We start from the raw sequence: 9,427 nt of genomic DNA, 5'->3' as shown, positions 1-9,427 counted from the left end.
CATTGTAGTTAGAACTACAATAGCTAAAGAATCGAGGACTAAAGTTTCTAGTCCTTCTATTAGGAATGTTAAAATGGAAGCGTGTTAGTAAATTCTGGCTATTTTCATCCCTATTAATAAGGTTATGTATAAAAACTACACCTAGCATTGTCCTACGATTTGTTAAGCTTGGTAAGTTTACTCCATATTGGGGATTCCACTCACATGAACCGTACTGCAGTATCGGACGGATCAAAGGAGTGAATAAGGTTTGAGGTATGTAGGAGTCGTTACATTTTTTGACCACCTTGAAACCAAGGACCCTGTTTGGTCATTGAGGGGTTTCAATGCTTTAAATCCGCTTCAAAATTTAAGCCAAATTTAAGTATTGCACGTTATTATTTATTTATTCTGCAGGCAGATGAAACTGGGGTCAACCATTTTGATCATCCAGTTTATGGTGCCAATCAGTGACTATGATATAGACAGAGAGTGCGGTCCGACTAAACATCATAGCTCGCAAATAACTGTTAACCTTTTTTTCCTTACGTTCAGTTTATGAGAACAACCGAAAAAAAATATTGACAATCACTCTCTCTCAAAGCAGGAGACTTACTTTCTTTAGATTTTGGTTTTCGGTTGAGTGTTTTACGTTGAAAGATTTGTAAAATGCTCGCCTACTGAGCATCGCTCACTGAGAGATATGATTGACTTTCGCACAGAGACCCTAATTAAAAGACCGATTGACCGAGAAAGTCAATTCAAAAAGTCTTTTCAACACTTTAAATTCTGTTCAATGCTTTTTGAATGAAATAATTTTTAATTATTTTTTCTTAATATCCGAATGTCACAATGGCAAATAAAACAAAAACCACTAACTTTGACATTCACACATACATACAAAAAGACTTTGAACAGAACAGAGCAATTGGGAAGAGAAAATATTGCTCGTCATTTGAGCGAGAGCAATATTTTCATACGAACACAGCAAACGGTTTGACTTTTTGATCAAAGATTCATTGAATAACACTCATTTTGAGACCCCAGCAATCGGTTAACAGTTATTTGCGAGCTATGTAAACATACAGCTAAAGATCCTGATAGCGGAGAGGGCGGCTCGACATAGACAATGCGAAGCTAAAGGCCCGTTGAAGTCGAGCGGTTAAGAATGTGACGGCTTGCAACCAACTAAGGCTATATGTCCATACTTTAACTCAATAAATAAACTTTAAAATAATTCATCGGCTGCTGCCTGACCCGACAGACTCCTTTAGCCTTGTGAAAATATGGCCGGCAAATTTAAATTTATTGTCTAAAAGGACATAAGCTTGCATTTTGATCCATTAAGTATTAAATCATTTGCTAAACACCATTTCTGAAAGTTTTCAAGATCGCAATGAGCAGAGATTGATGCGTATTAAAATCAAAACTTAACTTCATACATTAATAAAAACAGTAAATAATAACGGGCCAAGATGACTTCCTTGAGGGACGCCAAATGTAGTACGGACCAAGTGAATATGTATATTTATAAGTAAGACTCTTTGTGTTCTTCCATATAAGTACCTGAAGCTCCACGTAAGAAGGTCTTTAGGAAATCCCAGCATATAGAAATCCCAAATCTACTCAAAAAGAGTGAATGATTGACTGAATCAAATGCTTTGCTAAAGTCTGTGTAGATATGTTACATAATTCACACGACTACAACATGCCCTTGTTTTCGAGTACCGGGTGTAAAAATGGTAGTGCTTTGCGAAAGGCAATAACAAAATTATTATTTTCCATGGAACAATTTATCGGGAAAAATCATAGAAGGACAAAGTTAAAGATCACTAAATAATGATTATATTTTAAGTTTATGCACGTTTTTTTGAGTTTGAGAAAAAAAACGAAGTCTTGAAGGTTAAAAACAAACTTTAAAATAATAAATTGTATTGTGTTTATTATTAATAATAAATTATTTATTGATTTATCTTACTATTTTTTTGTAACTTATAATTGTGACAGTTCCTTATTATACTCTTATATTAATATTGTACCCTTTATTATAGTACCCTAATATTAAAGTGTAAAATTATTCTACCATACATCTGTAATATAAAAGTCAGCGTAGATGAGAAAATTTAATGACATTAAAAGGAACTTTGTTTCTTATCGCATATGCGCAAGACTTCACTCACCAAAGAAATTCTGTTTAAGGTAGAGTTACAGACTGGAAAGGGGCGTAAAGATTCGTTTATCGACAAAGTGCAAGGTAGGCAACTAAAAAGGAACAAAATATGAAAATCCTCATTCACAAAAAATTTTCGTATACAATCCTTGTTTTTTCTTCTTTTTTTATTAAAGTTTGGATTTTTAATTTCTTGACTATATTCTTCAATTGGTAGTGGTACAAATCTGCAACGTACTATTTAAATACCTTTATTATATGCCAGTTTTCTTGTTTCGAATTGGAAACAACAAGTACATAAAAGATAGGTTTTCAAATACTATGGAAATGGGTAATTTGTATGAAAAGCACAGAAACCAGAAAAAAACACGAGTGGTACACAGTACCGAGAGTATATTCTTCACCAATTATATACATTTATTTTTAAATTTCTTCTTTGGCCCCATACATTTTTCTATCGACAATTTTTGTTTTATCGTTGTTATCAGTAAAGCACTTTTATAACCGGTTTCGTAGAGTAAAAGGGTATATTGTATTTGGGTGAATGTATTTTACATAGATGTACATATTTAACATAATCATCTTCGACCCCAAAAAGTATATATTTTTATAATCGGTATTAACAGCCGATTCCATTCAGCTGAATTTATTTATTTATTTATTTATTTACTCGCCAACGGATAATCCTTACATGGCTACAAAATAAACTTACAAACTAATAAAAAATAGTACAATACTAATAAAAACTTAATAAGTAATAACTTAATAAAAACTTGAAAAACGTTTAAAAACAACCTTATCAGAGCCTCACTTAATTCGGAGGCTAGTCGTCAACGAGTTAAAATAAGAAAGAGCCCGCTCAATCGTAGTGGTGTAGTGGACCTCCCTGGCAAGAAACCATGGATATAAAATTACGACCAGAAATGTAAATTTTTTAGTAACTATCTTAGCGATCTTAACTATCTCAGTATCTTAGCGACGTTGCAAATTTTGGCTATAGGTCGTTAGTTGGTAACATCAGACCTACTGCCACCTTTGTTAATAGGCGTTACAGAAGTAATCTTCCACCGATAGGAAAATCTACCAGTTGACAGCGACAAGGAGAACAGCAGTTGAAGGGGAGTAGAAAGAGAAGCGACACTCTTCTTAAGAAAGAATGGGGAGATACCATCCAAGTCAGGTGTGTGCGACTCTGTAAAATGTCCTGTGACTTCAACTAGGTCACAGTCCAATACGTCCATGCTACTCACATTGAGAAATGGCTTAATGCTAAGAAGAGTTTCATTATCACTCCAAGGAAACTTCGGCTTCAAGTTAGAGGCAAAGTTTTTTGCAAAAAGTTCAGAAACGCTTATGGATGAAGGTATGCTGTCAACAAACCGCCAAAAAGCTTTAGGATTGGATCGAAGGCTAGCTTTGACATTCAAATTCAAATTCCCGCTTAAATTGCCGGTACAGCTCTTCTGGTCGAGGCTGCTCTGTCTTTATAAATCGTTTGAAATGTTTATCCCTTCTATTCTTTAAGTTTTTTAAACCTATTGTATATCACGGAAGCCTATAGGATCTTCGTACCCTCACAGGGGCATAAATCAATAATAATATCAATAATATTAAAAAAGGCAGCCAAGAACTTAGTATAACAATCATCGATTGAGCCGTCCAAAAAAAAGGGAAACCCAATCAAAGGCTGAAATAGAGGCATTAATTAGTGACAAATAAGTATCATTCAGATGATAATATGGAATGGGTGAAGCAGAAGACAAAAAACTATAAAACTCAATATAAATTACTAACGGCTTGTGGTGCATATCGAAACGATTGTGGTGCTAAACGATTATGCTCTAAGACGACTCCCAAAATACACACGCAGTTCCAGTTTGTGTAAAATTTTTGCCACGTACCCGCCCACACAAATTGCATATTTTTGTAATCCCAGTACAGGAATGTGTTTAAAAACAGCTTAAATGCCAAACTATTTCTATAATCGCAACTTTATATATCTTCTGTGAAGCGAAGACTTACAAATTTTCCTTGTGCGTTTGATCTGAATGAATGTTATACCAATCGAAAGGTATTGTTTTAATTATATCACATTTCAGTAAAAGTAATAAGAGTTTGATCACTACATTTTGGCTAGGGGGGGGACATTGGAGTCTCCAAACAAAATATTTTCCCTCAACAACATTATAATTTTGAATATGCGTCGTTTGACGGACACAAAGTCAACAAAAGTTTCGCTCCAATTTTATCACAAAAGTCAAACAAAAGGCTTTATTTTTTATATATATCCGACCTTAACTGGAAGGGTATATCATCTTCGGCTACGCCCGATTTTCGATTTCCTTTCTTGTTAATACTATCTTAGTATTATTTTTAAATATTAAAAAAGCTCTCTTAAATTTTTTCTCTATTTAGAATTTTTATAATACATTACAATACATTTCATTAATGGACTTCTCTAGACTCACTTTATATACTTTTTAAAAATTATGTTTAATAAAAATAAGTATTATTTATTATTTTATTTAATTTTTTCTTTATTCCGGGGTTATTAATTGGTATACTTGTATACTTTTAAATTTGTGTAGGTCTGTCACGGTAAATTCTGCTGCTGAATGTTTGTTTGCCAATAATACCGCAACATAATATGTGTAGCAGAAAACAAGAAATAAATTATCATTAAATACTATGACAGTAGGAATCTAGCTGAATATAACACAAAACCGTGTTTGAATTGTTTGTGACAACCTAATAATCTCGATTTATTTATAATAAACATTATTCGGGCCTTTTTTGCGCTTAAAAATTCCTAAGCGCGTAATTTTAAACCGATTATTAATAAGACAACATTGATGTGTCATAAATTACAGAATTTTTGTAATTTTTGTCTTATTATTTTTTTTTTTTAATTTTAAGCATAAAAAAAAATAAATAAGAAAGAAAAGCTAATTTTGGGCATAGCCGAAGTTTATATTGAAGTTGAAGAAGTTGACTTGCAGTTAAGATAGCAAATATGGGGAATAATAGGCAAATACTTTAGAGAATTTCATAATAAAAACAATATATGAGTATACAAAATTTAACAAAAAAGTCTCAAGCTTCTATTTTAAATAATTCCAAAGTAGGTATTTTTACCAAATACCATTTCCGATCGTTCAGTTATATAGCGGCAATAAGATATGGTCGGCCCATCGTTATGAAATTTGGTTGAGCGGATTAATACCAAAAATTCTAAACTTGCGTAATTTCCGATTGTTTATTTAATCACAACTATAGAATATAGTCTCCGGATCCTCATGAAATTTGGAAGGTTGGATAAAATGGCCCAAGCTAAATTTTCATAAAATTGAGAATGTTCCAACTTTCTATTTTGGAAAACATGAAAGTTGGGGTTTTTTGGGTAATTTCCCAACTTATATACTACGCAAATATTATAGCAAAGATTATAAAGTACTTAGATGGGACATCTCATACAAACAAAAATTTTCTAAAATTTGCCAGCAGTGGAACACGCTGGAACGAGCGGTAAAACGTAACATATTTGGAATGATGAAAGTTTGAAAGCAAAGAGATGTGAGAGCAAAGAGATCAGAAATATCTTCTTCAATCCTTACTCTTCAGCCTCTTACTCTTATCTTTTTGGTATGGACTCTAGCGCTCACTTTAAAACCAATTTTAAGTATCGTTAAATCAACTTGAAGGGTAGTCTAGATAGAAAGTGCGCGCTCATTATTCTTGGGGTCCTGGGTTCGATTTCATTAGTGGGCGGTTATTTCTATTTTTAGAAAGGTTACACAGTGCGACAGTGATTTGGAACTTTTGAAGAGACCTAGTAGAAATTGTTCATTAGGTCGAGTATAGTATTGAAATTTGATACCACGTTTGAAATTTTTCATACACCCTCAAATCTTGATTTATTTCGAAAAAACGGTTTTTCGAAAATGTTTTGCTCTTAAAAATTCCTGAACGCGTAATTTTAGGCCGATTTTCATTTTTTTTACGTTTTTCAATAGTTAAATGTTGTAGCTTTTGAAAAAAATACATCTTTAATTTATTTAAACAGAAAGGATACAAATTTTACAAAAGAAACTGACATTTTTGATTTTTTGTCGTGTTTTTCGGACTTTGACGTCTATTTTCCGGTAAAACTTCCAAGAAATGGTATCATTCTTAACACATATCAATATTGTCTCATTAATTCTGAATAAAACAAGACCAATTTCATTAGAAAATTATGAAAATTCTTGAAGTTATAACGCTTTTCCCAAAAAATAGTTGCACCGAAAAAATGGCGTCAAAGTCCGAAAAACACGACAAAAAATCAAAAATGTCAGTTTCTTTTGTAAAATTTGTATCCTTTCTGTTTAAATAAATTAAAGATGTATTTTTTTTCAAAAGCTACAACATTTAACTATTGAAAAACGTAAAAAAAATGAAAATCGGCCTAAAATTACGCGTTCAGGAATTTTTAAGAGCAAAACATTTTCGAAAAACCGTTTTTTCCAAATAAATCAAGATTTGAGGGTGTATGAAAAATTTCAAACATGGTTTTATACTATACTCGACCTAATTAACAATTCATACTAGGTCTCTTCAAAAGTTCCTCCAACTTTTCTTTTTTTGTCGCACTGTGTTATTTCAATTTTTAGAAAGTTTAAGTTTTATGATTCTTTTTATATTTACTTTTACTTTTTTATTATTTTTTTCACTTTTCATATTAACTTTATTTTTATTATTAATTGCATTCTATTACAATTTATGTAAAAATAAGTGACGGCCGTGTCGGATGACAAAATGCCGGACGGAATCCCTTGAAATTTTATTAGCCGGAGATAATGAAAAATTAAATAATTTTACAATTGTAAAATTAAAGAAAAACAAGAAAGGAAAGCTTACTTCGGGCGGAGCCGAAGTTGATATACCCTTCCAGTTAAAACCAGATATATATCGCAAATATCGGATATAGTTAACCGATCCTTATGAGAATATCATAATAAAATCAATTAATTACAATAAAATATCTAAAGAAAAAGTTCCAAGCTTCTATCTTTAAAAATATCAAAGTTGGTATTTCTACCAAAAACCATTTCCGATCGTTCAGTTATGTATATGGCATCTATAAGATATAGCCGGCCGATCGTTATTAAATTTGGTAGATCGGATCAACTGACCAAAAATATAATCTGTACTAAGTTCCAGCTTTCTATCTTCAAAAAAACGAAAGTTGGGTCATTTCCGATCTTTCAGTTATATGGCAGCTATAGGATATAGTCGGCCGATCCCGGTCGTTCCGACTTACTGCATGCAAAAGAAAGAAGGGTGTGTGCGAAGTTTCAAGACGATAGCTTTAAAACATACAGAGAAACAGACAGACGGACAGACAGACAGACGGACAGTCGGACATGCTTATATCAACTCAGGATCAATAATATACATATATACTTTACAGGGTCGGAGATGTCTCCTTCACTGCGTTGCACACTTTTGACCAAAATTATAATAAACTCTGCAAGGGTATAAAAATATAATTATAAAAGAAAGAGAACGAGTTCAAGGCCTTACAAGGATTTGAACACAGAAAAATTATACGTGACTACTAGGGATGTCGGAAATATATCAAAATATCGATATATCGATATATTTTCTCTTAAAAAATTTTATTATCGTGATATTTTTTGGGCAAAAATAGTCGATAATAATATTTTTGAGTTGGTGTTCTCCGATATTTGTTGCGAAAGAAAGGAAATGCAGGTTTACTTGAGTATGCCATTTTGTAGTTGGGAGACAAATCCGTTGGAATTCTGGAACTCACAAATTTCAACGATGCCGATGCTAGCGAAGGTTGCTTTAAGTTTTCTTATCACGCCTGGAAGTTCGGTTCCATCTGAACGGTTGGCTTCTGCCATTAAATGTATTGTCTGTGACTCCCGTAGTCGAATGACAGACCAGCATATAACCGAAAGAGTTTTTTTAAATCATTGAAGAAAGATTTATTTTGTAATTAAGAGTAATTAAGAGCATTAAATAAGAGAATTAAGTAATTAGAATTATTAAGTACATATTCCATGAATTCCATGAAACTTTTTTTTTTGTATTAAGTTTTTTTTATAAATAAATTTGAATACAATGTCCTTAATAATTTTGTTATTTTTTATTTCAAAGAACTTAAATAAAAGTTGCTTGAGAGTGGGTATAAATATTTGTTGTTTTTTCAATTCACTTTTTAAATAAAAAAATATGTCTTATTTGCAGTTCATGGCGGATAAAAACACATATTAAAACCTTTTTTTAAATTTAAAAATAACCTTTTTTCAAATTTAGCTGACTATAAAAAATATCGAAAATACTCGATATATCGATTTTTTTGGGTGATATTTCTGAATATTATCGATTGATATTTTTTTCACAGCAAATATCATCAATACGATATTTTTTCAAAAACCAACAACCCTAGTGACTACTCTATGCATTACGCTACTATCCTATCCCGATCGGCGATTAAAAATACTATTTGTTCTACCAACTACCACATCGGCGAATTGAAAACAGAAACGAGAAATTGAAGTTGAAATTTGGAAGCCAAAACATTTTTACGCCGTCGTGCGAGGAGTCACACATACATACAAAGGCTCACATTTTTGTTGACGGATACATATAAAGAGTTCTAAAAATATAATCGTATGCATGTGCGTTCCCCCCTCACCAACAAGCTCGACGAAAAAAGTTGACCGTTTTGGGCCCTGATGCCCCATCTATGTACTTTATAATCTTTGCTTATAGCTTTAAGCTGTGAGACTAGTTCGCATAGAGACTGATAGACTAACGTTTCCATTCATGAAGATTATTACAGCCGATTCCACTATGATCTGAGGCCAAGATTGGATGATTTTTGTATTCTTATTTTTTATTCGATAATAATATAAAAATTTTGAAAAACCTAAAAACAATTGACACATTAATTAAACAAGAAATTGACACAACAATTGACACAAAAAAAATTAAACAAGAAATGACGGAGTTTCATGTGGCGCGTCACGAAAGATGTGTGTGGCCTGACGTTGTCCTGATGAAAGACAATCCGGTCCCTGTTGATCAAAGATGGTCTCTTCTGCATTAGTGCTGCTTTCAAGCGGTCCAGTTTTTGGCAGTACAGGTCTAAATTGAGCCTTCCAGACCGTCAAAGATGTTTTTCTGTTTTAATTCCTCTTTATTTTGCAGCAGTTGTGCGACGCTATAACTCACAAACGCCAACTGAATCAAACAAAGAAGTGTCAAACG

The sequence above is a fragment of the Drosophila bipectinata genome, chromosome 4 (genome assembly GCF_030179905.1).
Source record: "Drosophila bipectinata strain 14024-0381.07 chromosome 4, DbipHiC1v2, whole genome shotgun sequence".
In the NCBI taxonomy this organism is placed as follows: Eukaryota; Metazoa; Arthropoda; class Insecta; order Diptera; family Drosophilidae; genus Drosophila; species Drosophila bipectinata.
The sequence above is the reverse complement of the archived record's forward strand: the minus strand, read 5'-3'. Positions refer to the sequence as shown.